The sequence below is a fragment of the Varroa jacobsoni genome, unplaced genomic scaffold, assembly GCF_002532875.2.
Source record: "Varroa jacobsoni isolate VJ856 unplaced genomic scaffold, vjacob_1.0 scaffold_1065, whole genome shotgun sequence".
Lineage (NCBI taxonomy): Eukaryota > Metazoa > Arthropoda > Arachnida > Mesostigmata > Varroidae > Varroa > Varroa jacobsoni.
In genome coordinates this window covers 43191-59025 of record NW_019213967.1, presented here as the reverse complement: position 1 = coordinate 59025, position 15835 = coordinate 43191, and the positions used below count along the sequence as shown (strand labels likewise).

The window sequence follows — 15835 nt, the reverse complement described above, 5'->3', positions numbered from 1 at the left end:
GTTCCGATACTGGTTTGTAGGATTTTCCAAGCTCCAGCGGGAAGGGGGGCAAGTCTCAGGGAGTACAGAGGTCATGAGGGACGGCAGACGGAGTCGGACGATGAAAAAGCACAAATTAGAAGGGAGATTATAGAGACTGCAGTAGCGTACTTCCTGTAGCAATACCTAATCGAGGCGGTAAACAGTAGTGAACCCGAAAAAAGTTATCAAGGCCATTTTGTGTATTTAACAGCGATGCATTAAAATAGAGAAGGCAAGAGAGCAGTTGCTTCACACAGAGTAACTTCTAAAGCTACCGTCTGCGACGAGATCATGGATTTGACAGACTCGGAAATGCATTTTTGACCGAGTTAGTCCATAAAGGAGCAAATTTATGCGATCGAATTTATGAACGTCCCGTATTGAGTCCTCATGGCCAATTGTACGAATGCGCGGAAACAATGAATTGTTTGAATGGTTTCACTTTTAGTCTTTTAGTTTTTTTAAGTAATGATATTATGTATCTGTCTGTCATCGATTGAGTGTGTGCATTATTACGATAGCTTGCAAGCCTTATCGTACTTCTTTGAACGTAAATCTGTTGCTTGCAATATATACTCTGAAAATAGAAACGACCAAATCGTATCGATGGCAAGAACAAACGTCGACTCTAAGGTCATAGATTAGCTTCCCGCCGTCTCGTTATCTCAACTCAAGGGCGTTACGTTACTTTCGCGAAATATCATACTAAAAGCATCTATATAATATAAATTAGACATATTTATTATTGTACATGGGCCTAATTAACGTATTTTTGCACATGAGCTACGTATCCGCATATATCCGCGTATCCGTATATATTTCAATAGAAATGAATTTGGATAAAGAAGGCGTGCACAGGCATCGCATACATCGTACAGTGAGCATTGTTTTGACGAGCACAGGTGTAAGTATGCGATCCTCGTTAACGCACACTCCATCTTTAATGAGCGAATACATTTACGCATAACATCGTATTTTTAGCAAAAAACATGTTATTTCAGCGTTATTACGTCGCTGTCCGATGCAGCTGGCCTCTATTCCAAGGCCAAGAATATGTACGCACGCCGAATTTAGCGGTAGTCTGTCAAATTTAGTACCACAGTTCGATTATGAAAATTCATCGTCACCACAAAGTAAAAATTCGGTATGCCGGACTATATCGATTATAAAATGTCAACGATTTAATCATCTCCATAGAAATAGGTGACTTGCGTGTATGAGGTATACTCTTAATGCTTTGTAAGCACTTATCGGAGTCGGATTGTTATTTGTATAATAATGTATGTTATTGTGGTATTTAGTTCAGTAATGAACATAACTAAAGAACATTATGTCTTTTTGATTTGAGTAAACTCCCTCATATTTGGTATGACTACATACGTAATACAGCTTCAATCGGAGGGCTGATTAAGCCTGAAAATTTTCTGAGATTATGATGATGATGGCGTGGGACTCATCGGAACCGCACACTGTACAACGCCTTGCCCCTATAAAAAAGTTATTTAAACATGGACGTACAAAAAAACATACTGTAGATACATGCTCATAGATCGAGTGATCCGGTAAGATAGGTCGACGACGATTGCCATGCCGCAGCGGACGAATTTCGTGTCTCTATCCATCGATTCACAACAACGACAGCGGATGACCGCGTGCAAAAAAAGCACGATAATAGATAGTTTGGCTAACAAGGCAGTTTGTCGATAGAACTTGATTCCCATATAAAGTGGTCAAACTTTAAATATGGAGATTAAACAGAGTAGTTACGAAATGTTCATTGGTAGAAAATAGATAGGGATGACTGGACAGAAGCTGAGCTAGTGTATGAACTCTGGGTTAATGTATTATTCCTATGTCATTCCTCGCTAACTGAAATAATAGTGGTGATGCAAGCAATAGTGAGAGATGTTGCAGTGCGTTAATGGGAACTCGTCATTATTTATAGCACTCTGTACATTTTATTCCCTAAAATATGAATTGAATTAATGTTATTTTGGAACCCGCTTGATTTTGGCCTTCGTTATGTTGGGGTTACATTGAAGTAATGTATATGCAAAGAATGGAACGGTACACGCATCGGTCACCGAAGTGTAAACGATTTGTTAGAAATGCATGATCGAGGAAAGTCACGAGGGTTTAAATTTTTACATGATCGCTTTGATCCTCGCCAATACAAAATGTGAGCCTTGCTTTAACCATCATTCGAATCTTGAACTGATGCAAGCAGAAATTGATTTCAGACATAATTTGAATCGCCAACTGGTACCGGTTAATGCCAACAGTGCATAATAATAGAATCTTGTTTATTTCGAGGACAGTCTCAGGGAAACCTTTAGATAAATTAGGCAATCTGTCCTAGATAAACGCTGTAAGGTTCGTTTAGATTGACTTGCTTATACTAATTTTGCGCTCATTTCTGATCCCAGAAATGGCTGAATACGTATACGAACTCCGAAGACCGTTTAACCTAATCCTTGCCTTGGCACTTGGTAACCTATCACCGACAGGCGCCTCTCTCTCTCCCTCTCTATATATATATATATATATATATATATATATGCATATATACATATATGGAGAAAAAGAGGTATCCATTGCTTTGTTTCTGGGATTTTGAGGTAACTGATTGTGACTATACAGCACGGGTGTTGGCTCACTATTGAAATTTCAAATATGAAAACTGCCAACGACATAACAATGAATTTTTTAGTTGGTCAAAAAATTATGTATGTATTTTTGTGTTTGTTTGGAATTCCTATATTCAGATTAGTCAATTATTATACTGACAAATTAAATACATTTCTATTGGACGGCTTTTGACTAGGACGATTCAGTATTCAACTGGTCCTTATCATCCTAAGTCAAGTCAGGTCCACAAAACGATCCAGTCTGTCGGCTAAGCTGTAAAGCTGCAAACTATAAACGTCGGTTCCCCATCTAGTATTAATTTAGACGTGTTGTTTTTACACTATTTGTTTCCAATATCAGCGATATCACCATCTGCACCAGCAGCATAAATTGCCCACGCAATCCGGCTTTGTCCTGCAATCTAGCATACTAGATAAAAATTTAGGCTACTCTTGAATCAGTTACAAAGAAACTTAATATATATGAGGAATACGCAAAGCAAGGGAATCGAGCGTCACGCCGCGGGTGGATCGCTCTCTGTCTGTGTGTATATTGAAACATTGAATAGCTTGTGGCTAATTGGTCCAAAACAGCATTGTCTTTGTTGTATGCGCGTTTGCTATTACTGAGACGTTTGTTTGATCGGAGCTCTCGCCGGTGTTACCATGGCCTTTGTGACGCGCAACAATTGATTGGAAAGTGTAATTTTCGACGTCATGCAGCTTTCTTTGATCAAGGAAACTGTGATATATGTACTTCCGAAGACGAGCTACAATGTTGTATATAGGCCAAAACAATCTATACCTTAATCAATTTTCACAAAAGTTTCACGTACTTTTATTGCATAGACAGTAAAGTAAAGTGTAAAGTGGTACTTATCCGAAACGTGTTTATGCCTAAACTTAGAGCCATTCATGGAGGGTGGCTATTACGGCAGCTTTGTGTAGCTTTTGTATAGCCTTTTCTTCTACTAAATCGTTACAATTGTCTCGCCGCAACAACCTATATGCACAATATTTATGATTAAAATGCAATGCAAGATCGCGGCCAACGGCAAGCGCGAGAAGTTAGACCGTGATGGTATGAATGCGTGGGAAGGGCTTCAAAAGGCTTTTTCATGTCATTCATTTGACTACCAGCAGTTCTTCGCGTGCTTTTGAGAGCAAAGCGCCATCGTATGAACCCCTCTTTTGTATGTCTGCGCTCATACAAGCCTCCTAATGCACACGACTAGAAATGCAATCGCACTAGTTTGCCACGCAGACACATACAGAGTTATTTAGGCTGGGCTCCGTGTTTAGAGAGAGTGGTTTCGAGCACTGCAAGATGAGATATAGCCGCTTCCATCGTAAGTGCGGAAAATGAGAGCCCGCAGCGCCTGAAACGGGGGCGGACTCGGCGTACCATAAACTCCGGCAGGTCTAACGCAAGGCGGCTGCCGTGGAAACTAGAAAAGAAGGTTGCGAGAGGAACCTACCATACTCTCACGGGATGTTGGTCCCTAACGAACGCGTAGAGTCAGAGGGAGAAGGCTAAAGGCCGATAGGAGTGCAGGTGCCGCCACTGCTACGTTTACACCTGCTGTTGTCGTCCTCACGGATGTAGCCAATGAAGGAGAGGCGAAATATTATAACGGTGGTACACAGTGTTAGTGTTAGTATCTACTGAGGGCTGCTAGCGTCTGAGGAGTGTTCGTAAATGCTAGATAGTAACAAGGAGCTCGTTTCGAGCTCATCGAAAGTCTCTTTTACAACTACTTCATAAAGGCCGATAGACCGACAAATGAACGTAACACATAGGGGCATCTGCTTCCATACTTAGACAATAAAATGTCGCGGAAAAAGGAATATATAAGCGGTATGAAAATGGAACAGATCTTGTTATTAGCTGGTGCGTCCCGCGGAAATGAGGGCACAAACAGGGTCGATTGGCGCCACAGAGCAACAATGGAGAATATCCGTTTCTGCAGAAAAACGTCGGCAGGGAGAGCTGGCCTAGATATTTTGCGCTTAAGTTTGGCAAAATCGTCACAGCCGTTCATAACCGGTTGACATGCACACGGTATTATTACAACGAGCAAGGAAGCACGTAGGCGGTGGATAAATTACCGGTCTTTGCTTGTGTCTATAGGTATCTGTTTGTCGAGTATTTTTTGTGTTTATTCATTTTTATCAAGTAGATCCTTGGGATTGCCAGCTTCAGCAGACTACACAGGCTTTAAAGGGACAGCAAATGGCAAAAATAAACTATGTTTGCAAAGTATTAAACAGGTAAAACAAAGACTTTTTTTTAGCTTGATGATAACCTCTTACAAAATTTGTGTAAAAAATCCTTTTCAAAAGATATCTTTATTTAGTTGTGTAGTGTCCGTATTTAGCATCGTGATTACGTACAATAGATTTGTTTATAGACGCAAGGTATAATCATTTCGCCTGGTAGTAAGAAGAGTAGTATCGATAAAAATGGTCGCTTTAGAGCTGCTACAAGCACCACATCCCGATTGTTCGGCTGGAATTTTAGTTGGCGTATTTCAATAGAGCGTATTTGTTATTGGCTTATCGTAAATTATCCTCTAATTGTAAATAGTTTATGCGCTGAATTCACTGAGAGAAACCTCCGACTGGCCACCTATTGTAACTAACGGCATAACCTAGCAAGATCAAACCACCTATCGCCCACTTCGAAGCCCGCTGAACCAATTTCTGTAAAATTGCGACGAAGCAGAAATGAAAAAGGCGAATATCTTTGAGATCAGTGGCTTGATGGGTAAAAGCTGCAATGTGTGGGACACCCATTGCTACAATGAATGTCCCACTGCAATGAAGCCGTAACTAAAAGAGAGAGAGAGAGAGAGAGAGAGGGAGACAGATGGAAGACCTGAGTGGGCTACTCGACTGAGTGAGCCGCACTTCAATAGGAAGACTTGGCGGTTCCCGAGAGGCATTTACTCAGCAAAGCGAGTTCGGCAAAGGAAAAGTCTGTTGCTGCAATACCTAGGCACTGACCGATAAAACCTGTAGGAAGACTTAAGTAAGAGAGTGATATTAAGCTTGGACACAGATGACATATGCACATAGACTCGCAAGGCACTTAAGTCGTAGAATTTGCTAGGTAGCTTGAAACTTGGTACTTGATAACGTTATTTATATTGCAAAGCAGTAAATTAAACATTTGTGCAATATGCATGACAAGAGCTATTTAGGCGTATACAGGTTCAGTTTTTGTTCTAGAGAGTGTGTGTTACTCAAATGTGAAACGCTTTTGGTAGCTCGCTCGCGCTAAAAATGACAAAAAGTCTTTTGTATATGCATTAAACTATGACATACTTAAGTCTTAACAATCATGAATTAAACTCTCCGGAATAACAAGCCAGCATTAGTATAATTATGAAATATAGTGCAAATTTCTCAGCAATTTTTCCAAGTTACGCCCTTGATTTCCACAGGAAGAAAAGTAATACTGAACCTTTAAAACGCAAGGACTTTCGCTTTTTCTCAATATAGGATACTCCAATATATTCGTTGCATTTAGACCATATTTCTTTGAAACTGGAGACGAACGAAAGCACATGTTTAAAAAATCACAATTTATATAACCAGACTACATTCCATTAGTTTTCTTAGCGTAAAGCCCTCCGTTGATGATGCATTGGTTTTATTTTTCCTTCGGCAACCTTCAGATGCAACTAAGGAGGTGCCGCAAGTGTATTATTGCTGTTACTACCCCTACGATACCCAGCCTGGGGAAACGCGACGTTTCTGGAACATTTTGTAGATGTCACTGTTCTTAATAGGAATAAAACGGGCGAAGCGGACATTTTCTACGGCGAAATGCTATTTCCTTGTTCGCCACACTCCCTAACCACAGGCCCAGTTAATTCGGCCGTTATTATCTCGTTGCATGCTTTTATATAGCAGCGTAGGAAACAGTCGGTCTCTCATCAGATTTCAGGCCGTCTTGGCATCATTGGTAGTGGACAGTCGGAAATCGGACATGTAAGTGAGCGGGCTGGCCGGCAGTAAGGCAAGCAAGCAAGCAACCATGCATATTATACGACGACGACGACGCAGGACGCGGAACCCGCTTCACCCACCGGTTCCTCTCACTGCTGTAGGCAGCAGCGTCCACCAGAGCGCCGATGATAAGATAACACAACAGCTACTACGTACCAGCACCTAGTCACAGTATTGCACAGGCTATCATGCCCATCTCTACCATCAGCCATCGCTGTACTCCATGGACGCACCATGTTAGAACTTGGGTATGAAGACAGAGAGAGAGAGAGAGAGAGAAAGAGAGAGAAAGTGGGGATTCGGACGTCGCTGTTAAAGCTGTGGCTGACGATCTTGGCGGAAGGGGGCTGGGTCTTTTCCGATGGAACTGTCAGTCGAATCAGGACGCCTCCCGAAGCTGTGAGCCTATTGATGGGCCCTTACGCACATATCCTCTCATAGGCGGCTAAGCGATAGGTTGCTCGCCAGCGCACATGCACGGGAGAAGGGAAATGTGGCTAGGGACGGGTAAAGGCCACACGCGCAGCCTTTTTCAGGGGAAAGAAACTAGACACAACTCAATAGAAAAATAGGTGGAACGAGAGAGGTTTGGGCTCATGTTTCGGTGATCGCGTGTACTGGAAAATAGCTTTTTGTGCTTCAAATGTTTAGTACTGGCCTAGAACGTTTTATGTGAAGCTCCTGTCCAAATTATATTATATTTAGTTAGTGTAGCAGAAAATATTGGGAAAAGTACGCATTTTTTCAGTTTTTTTTTTGCAAGCGTTAAGCAAATGTACGATGTGTGAAATGTGATTAAGCCCTTATAATACTACATAAAATATACAACAGGATTAGTTTGTTCAGTCCTAATCACCACTTAGCCATAAACACATACAGCATCTAACGGACGTTAAATATGACGCATGGAGATTACGCAGAAGAAATTTCTACCCGCTTTTCTAATGCTGAGTAGCTGGTGGCAACAGTAACAGAGATATACATTGTTTCTATCTAATCTACATTGGGATGTCAATTTCTGTTGGTCTAACTAATATGTAGAGCTACTGCTGTTTCTGTTTCTGCCGTTACGACGCAGTTCATAGTACAGCAGGAAGCTCCCGGGAACAAGTTTAGCCAATGCTCCGCAGAATATGAAAGCTATAACGGTTTTTATAGTTGCTATTGTCGTTGCTGCTGTCCCCACTATAGAACTCTCGGTAAGGCTCGCTCACTGACTATGATTGCAGACGCTTATTAGCCGTCAGCCCGTTTCTATAAAGTAGGGAAGAAAAGGAACCGAACAATGGGAGCAAACCTTCGTTTGTCAGACGCACAACGAGTATACCCACACGTCAGGGATAGCTGAAGTGATGCCGAGCGTCGGGCTGGCCTACAATCGCCTGGCAGCAGTTGGTTTTCGTCATGGTAAAAACGGAATCGTGCCTACAGTTATCATGCGAACACGATCCGGCGAAGAGGAGGAAACCAAACGACAGCGGGCGAAGGGATCTGTGGCGCACGGTAGCCATGGTAGTAGTCGTTTCCGCATGATGCGTCTTAGCACATACATCTGACAAACAGCAACTGGTGCGTCTATGTCTGACAACACCGAATGCGATTATGGCGATGCTCTACGCTATGCTGTATCAAACAGCCTAAAGATGGTTCTGTGGCTTTCGTTCTGGAAGTTTTATGGTGAAAAATGCTCCTCGTAGTGGTTGACCAACGGAAAAAGTTGAGGAAATAGTCGCAAAAGTTGAGCAAGACCGACACAATAGCAGCCATGATATTGTCAAGGGACTAAACAACTACCAGCAAGCAGTTTTGAGCAATTTTAAAAAAGCTGACTAGAAAAACGGTGAAATGTACGATTGCAACACGCAAAATTATTTGATTGTGTTCCCATGCACGAAACGCAACAAAAGAGTGATGGATCGCATGCAAAAATAAAAGCCCAGGCCGACGCTGAAAAACGTGACGATGCCATGCGTTTAACGGGACTGGGAAGAAGTTGTGCATTATGCCGGGCAAGATGATTGATTCGAGCCTCTGTCGTCAACACCTAATAAGTTTGCAACGAGCTGTTGAATCGACTGGAACCAGTGAACAGAAGAAGCGTCGTCTTTTACCATGACACCTGCCCCGTATCATACAACTTCAACTATCCGGTAAATATGAGAGAACTTGAATGGGAAATGCTATATAGCTCGGACCTTGCACCATTCGATTAGCAAAACTTCCCTAATTACATTAACATAGGTTCGATGAAAGGCTGTGAAGACCACTTGTCATAATCGCTTTGTTGTCCGATGACGAAATGATGACCTTACCAGAAAAATAGAAGAAGATCGTCGTTCAAAATTGCGCATATTTGGCTTGGTAACATTATTCTTAAGCGCGAAAAAAAATATTGATCCAATATCGTTTCCGACTAGCCAGTACGTATATTCACACCCTATTCAGCTTCTTTTGTTTACATACGGCACGTTAAAAAGGTCGTATTCCACAAATCGTACCTGAGCTCTAATGGAAATAACCTCATTCGGACTAGAAAGATTAGCAGAGCTCTCATTTCATACACTATAAACTGTTGCGTTACGTGTTGCGCTTTTTCAGTACTTGATCGGCCAAATCAGTGAATTGATGGGCACATATATACAATTTAGGAGTTTTCTTTTTCTTTCGATCGGCTGATTTGGATGTTGTGATCTAACATTACATATGCATACGGTATTCTAATAGTTTCTCAGTAATTATCAGGCCTGATCTGCAGAAAGCGTCAGAACACATGATCAGTTCCGTGTCACCGGGCGATCTTCGTTTTAATCTAGATGATGATGATAGGACGACATTATTACCACATCGAGTTCATTACGTTACGTTCGTGGGTGTCTCAATCAACATCGTCGATCAATAGGCCGATATTGATTATATACGTAGCTTACGTAGATTATATACGCTTTGATTAATTATAAGTCCAAATGAAGATTGAACTCTTATTAGTTTGCTGATAATTAAGAGCTGCAAGCGTGTTTGTTTACAAGTTAAAGTGGATTGAATTAAAAATTCACTACAAATCCTTTTCGTATAAAGACTATTTATCTTTTAGCTAATTCAAGGTTTCACGGAACCGAAACTGGTGCACAAGCTTAGGCTCTTATGGCACACAGTTAACTTACTAAGTTATTCTTCTGACAAAAGAACTGACCAATCATATTTTTTCTTGTCCTGATTTAAATGTTCTTGATCTGCTCTGCCTAGATGCTACGAGGCGCGATTGTGACAGGGTTATGGGTTCTTATCAAAGTATAGGTGGATCGAATGACTTGTTTAGGCTCGAAATATTTGCCTTGTCGCTATTGTCCACATAAAAAGAATAGCCTGCAGCTTCCAAAATAGGCGGGGCATAAACTAGGTTCTATATGTAGAGGGCTGAGTAAATATATATATATATGTATAGCGCTTGGCGTCCAAATCAAAATTTTTCTCATTACTTGTTTTTAAAACTGTATGTAAACAAGAACAAATATTTTAACGATAGAAGTGTTCTTCTGGATCAATTGTGCAATGTTACCCCTATGCACCGCAGACACATCTTATATCCGGGATCTTAACTCCTCTCAAAGAAATATTTCTCATTTTGAAGCACACATTTCTTTTCAATCGTAAGCATGAGTCAAGCTATATTGGAGGGCGAGGAAATACGCTAAATGCGAAAAATTCAAGCGTACTTACATTTTTTCGTTGAGATCGGATCTGAAATCCCAAAAACTAGCAGCTTAAAATGGCCAAAAAGTTTGATAGAATGCAGTTGAACTTAATCTTTGCAAGCCCATTGGCAACTGGTACTCTGCCCTCCAAAACTGCCGTCAGCTTTTATAATATAAAGTATAATATAAAAATTCAAGTGTATCAGGAATGACCCTTTTGATGATTTTCCGAGTTCTCTAAGTTCGACTTTATTGGGAATCTTCAGATTTGCCTCATGTGAATCTTATTTAGGCCTTTTATTTCAAAAGCCCCATGAAAACGGGCAGTGATATAGATGATCGATGTTGGAAATTCGTTCGGCACATATACATTGCATAATAGCTGATCCTCGCTCTAAAAAAGGCACTGTTTTCCACCAGAATAAGTATATTGCTTTTTTCTCTAGAAAAATTGGCTTCATTCTAGTGCCAAAAATAGCAACTTGAATTCCCCGCCCTGTATGTATATGTGTGTTTTAGCTTGCGATCAAACAATTCATCACGTATAGCGCGAAGTTGAAAAGTTCATTGCTTACGTTTTAATAACAACATACCAATAATATCTGACGGCTAAGATATATTTTTAAAACAAAAAATATTCAAACTCATAATGTACATGTTTTCAGCATCATATAGATGAGCATCAATAATGTACGTAAGCCTAAACTAAGTTACATTTTATAGCGACTTGCTTCCAATGACCCAGTTTATAACGCTTCAAAAATATCACAGCATAAAAACAACAGATTTATGAGTTGATTACTAGGGAAAATGTTCGTACAACCCATTTAGATGAGTGGCACTGCTACGGAAGATGCCTGCAAATTGCATTTTGGGAATCCTTTCCCATGCGTAAAATTTTTCCGGTAGCCTGTGTTACGAATCTAATATTCTTGCTGGTCTGAGTAAATCTCACAATTTTACTCCCTTAAAATATAAATAACTAACCTTAAAATTGCCCTTGTATGAGGAAATATCGCCAAAGCTAATGAATTTTCTCGCAAAGACCTACCTTGGTCAAGAACGATACAGTTGTATAAAATGCAAACTAACGCAATGCGATGGACTGCGCGTACTCACCAATGAAAATAGGATTTTAAGGAGTAGGCCCTTGATATTATATACATCTAAGATGTATGTCTGTCTGAACTTAACTTTTAACTTTATTTCGTAGCTTCGAAGAGGCCAGACAGAGACCAAGGGCTGCATCTTTTCCAAACAGTCCCGGCAGCTTTTTCCAGAGCCCGCGGTCAATGCAGAGGTACATCAGGTTATTCTTGTCGTATTTTTTCTCTCTGCTTGCGTTGAGTAGACGGAAATCCCGGCCCTGCTGGAACTTTCGTTTACTTTTTTTGAGAACAGGGTTAACAACTTCCGCTGCTCTCTTTTGGTCTTCGGCGCCGGTTACTCTTTTGCTCCCCATCCCATTCCTTCGTTCTCGACGGCCTCCGATGTCTTCTCGCCTCCTCTGTTCTCCGGTGTATTTCAGGTCGGCTAGCCCGGAACACAGTGTCTCTTTGGTGGTTCTGTCTTGCCTACGTCCTCACGTACCTTTGTGTTTTTTCGGCGGCTGCTGCTTTTGCCATTGTTGTTGTTCAGATAGCCTGCAGCGCCGTAGACTTGTTATATCCCTTCTAAGGCTACCTTCGACATGGTTTGGATTTCCCCCGGGAAACGACACAACCGCCCCCGTGGCAGCGTCCTTGCTTTTCCACCTCAGACCCCGCTCGTCTCCATAGTAATCCTTGTGAGACCCCTTTTTTCATACACTCGCGACGATCGTCTCAGACCAGCCAACCAGCCAAGCAAGCAAGAATCGTTTAGCTTTGGCCTGTGCGACCGTTTCCCTAGCGCCAACTTTACCAGCTATCGGTACAGCCGATGCGAGGTTCTAGCATACTTTCTGTCGTATCCAGCCTCAAGGCTCGACTCCTGCTGTTCGCCTCCTTCGCTAGTATTGCTCGGCATTCTGCTTTTTTCTTGGACTTGTTTAGTTGATGTATCTACCGGCTCCTCGTTGTCGGAAGGCAAAAGCATAGTTCGTTGCTCAGATGTTGTTGTCGTCATCGTCATCGTTGTTGTTGTCAGTGCTCTTGTTGCTGTTGGTAGTGGTATCGCCTGCGCTCAACAAAATCCAGCCATAGCTTTACTTGATAGCAGCTACAGCGGACCCCTTCGAACACTGCGAAGTTTCATCGGCCTTCACACGCTTCTCTAACAGCGCCTTCCAACAGGACAACAGGCAGCAGCAACCAAGTCTTTCGAGCCCGTTGCTTCGCGAAAGAAAAGAGCGAGACTGAAGCGACAGAAAGCGACTGCCGCCAACCTTCACACAGCCCTGTTATTCTAGTCTCCTTGTTTCGTGCAGCAGTGTAACGGTTCACGTTCGAACTACCAGACCGAGCATCAGAAGCGTGTTCTATGCCCTTTTCATTTCAACGCTAAGGCCAATAGCCTAAGGCAAAGCGGTATCCAAAAACTGAAAAGTAGCTTGCAGGGTTTCTGAAATTGTTCCAAATTTGCGGGCCGAATAGCTTAAGGAAACCTTTATTGTTACATACAGATAGACAGAGACACACGCACATATATATATATATACACTTACACACAAATACGACACGCAATACGGAACGTATAGCACAGAAACGAAGGCTGCCGGTGGCTGGCTTTCCGCTGAGCGAAAAGCTCAAAGCCAAAAGCTTCGCCTGTAATACTTCCCGACATTGGATGAAATTGGCAGTTGGCTGTCAACAGTCCATTCTGACAGGGTGCTTACTTTCTTTCTCACTCTCCTGCCTGACGTTTTCAACAGTTCGGTAATGTCCTCTGAAGCGGTAGTGGTTCCTAGCAGCGTCGTTCATATGATTGCTGTTGTCGACCATTGCTCAGTCATTCAAAGTGGAGTATGACATGTTACTTTTGCCCTATAACCGCAATGCATTGACTTACCATGTATATGCCGAGGAAGATTGTGGACTAGAGCAGACGGTTAAGTCCCATGCCGTGGGAAAAATACAACTGACAGTTAAACGAGTCCGTGATCACTTATAGAGTTAATATACATAGCTATTAAAATCTGTGAGGAGAATCAAAACAAGAGAGTCGAGTTGTATTTGCACTTAGACCTAAAGATATCAATGGCAGTGTACGGGATTAAAGTATTATATTAGGTTAGAACGCAACTGATTTCGGTCTTGCTTTTTCTCCGTTTTACCTTTTTGTTATTCGCTTCATTTCTAAATCGATTGGAATTTCCTCCACCACCGAATGGAATTTTCTAACAAGTTCAAACCCTGAGGCTAAAATTTTTCAATGGAGGAAAGCCTATCCTTTGCATTTTACAAAGGTCCAGTAAACATACAGTAAGAAGCATATCGTAAAGTCCAGTAAACGTACCGAAAGAATCGCTGGAAAGTGTATCCCACCTCGGTCAATCATCCAGACTTAATGAAGAAAATAAGCTGCCCTTATCAGACTATTGTCGAGCACCTAGAATGTATTTAGTTCTATTAAGAACTTTGGCATGTTATAGACTGGATGAAGCGCGCAGCGAAACAAGGCTTCTCATGGATTCTTAACATCTCTGTTACTGTGCAGAGTTATCACCAGTGACGAAAACTCGTGTCTTCACGCCAATATAAACCAGAGAATGAAATAGGTGGTTTCGGAAACTAGGTCGAAGCCCAGGGTCAAACTAAATCTCAGTCTTAAAAAAGAACGGTAATTTGTGTTTGGCGGGACTCTTGGACACTACAAAATGCTTCAGCAGAAGAAAAAGGTCAACGATCGTTTATATATGCTCTGGCTACATCTCGTAAACTTTATATAACTCAGCTGAAGGAGCTCTTCCACACCAGACCTGAAAATTTCTGGTGAGCAGGACTTGGTCATAAATTGAAAGGTAGGATAGGATCGTAGAGAATGAGAACGATAACCTAATTTGATGCTAGAATTAGTCTAAAACGCTGCATGTTTTTTTGCCAAGTCGAAAGAACGAAATTACATGTTTCCCGACTTAAGATGTGAAAATGACTTTAGCAGCAGCAGGATCATCGTCGTCAATAGTTATGTGATCAAGTGTTTGCGGCCTTTGGTGCCTATGAAGTACGTTCTTCAAACACAAACTGATACGACTCGCCACAAAATTAAAGAATCGGATCGAGCCGCATCCAGTGAAGTACTCGCTGACACAAACGGGCACCACCAAATACCATTTTGTTAGTTTTCCTAATGTAAGCCAACGTGCAATGCCCTTTGGAACAGAAGAGGTCGTTGAAGGCTAGTTTTCAGCGAATTTACTCAGCAGCTGATACAGCAGCGTCATATTCCAAACGTTGTCTTCATTACCCGCATCTAAGTATTTGCAATCGGCGGACACGAAGGGTCGTTGGACCACTCACTAGAAGGAAGGAATAATGAATAGCAAAAGACGGACTACCGGACCAGAATACAACGCCGAATGAATATTTGATATGGTCGCATTACGGCGACATCGAGAGAGGAAGTGGCAGAGAACCACGACGATGGTAGAAGCAAATCTTGAATATTCATCAGTGCGTTCTGTATGCGACCATCGGCCGACGTGCGACGACCGCTATGCGATAAAGAGCTGCGCTGAGCGTTCGGCCATGGGATTTCGTCTCTAGTTTGGTTCTGCGTTCACATTGTGGCACTAGCGTCGGTACTAGGTGGGGTGCGTGGATGAATCTTTGCTTTGCAAGGAAAAACCCATCGCAGAGTAGAGGCCACGTTCGCACTTCTGGTCAATGTCAGCGGAAAACAGAATCGATAGTTTCTTTAGCTACGCCAACAGCATTGGAGGGTATGGAAAGGCGAAAAGACTGTGCACATATGATTAGCCAACGTGATATGAGAATGCAACGAGGTCCTGGACTTGCTGGTTTTGGGGAAGTGGAAGTGACAGAACGAATTCCCTTGCCAAAACTTGGCGCCTGCCTGTTTTATAGTTCATTGCGGCTACTTTGAAGCAGTACGAAAAGTCGACTCTACTCGTTTACATATCACGTTCTATGTAATACGTTCCCATGGATATATGTACGTATAACTTCGCAATTAGAGAAAATAAAAACGACTCTGACTATACGGACGTTTCCATAGGATCAATATTATTGCCATGCTAATAATACAATCCTACCTCGCTTAATTTACCGCATCTATTACCTAAATACACAAAATGGAAAAACAGTACGCCTGCAAAGAAGTAGTCTACAATTAGCGTAAGTGGGATCGCAGCCCAAATGAGCTCCGTTTTATTTCTAAACCTAGATTTTTCTAGACAAATATTTTCTTAACGTTTAGTCTAATTGTAAGTTCGCTTACTTTGATTCCTCGTTGTGTGTTATGTGGCTCGGAGTTGTAAACTTATTCGATGTCAGGTACTGGATCATTTTAGCGTCTAGTTTGTCCAGTCCCATCTATATA

General features: G+C 41.8%; 1 protein-coding gene across 2 annotated transcripts in view; it reads left to right on the top strand.

Moving 5' to 3' along the window:
• Window positions 1-15835, top strand: part of LOC111266218 (uncharacterized) — a 107699-nt gene that overhangs the window by 65212 nt on the left and 26652 nt on the right. Inside the window, exon 1 of one of the 2 annotated variants that reach the window (XM_022843517.2) lies at window positions 7898-8812. The exons of the other annotated variant lie outside the window; for it this stretch is intronic. The gene's annotated coding sequence lies outside the window, so the exon portion shown is untranslated. Of the gene's footprint in view, window positions 1-7897; window positions 8813-15835 lie in introns of those variants that run through there. 2 annotated transcript variants of the gene reach the window in all.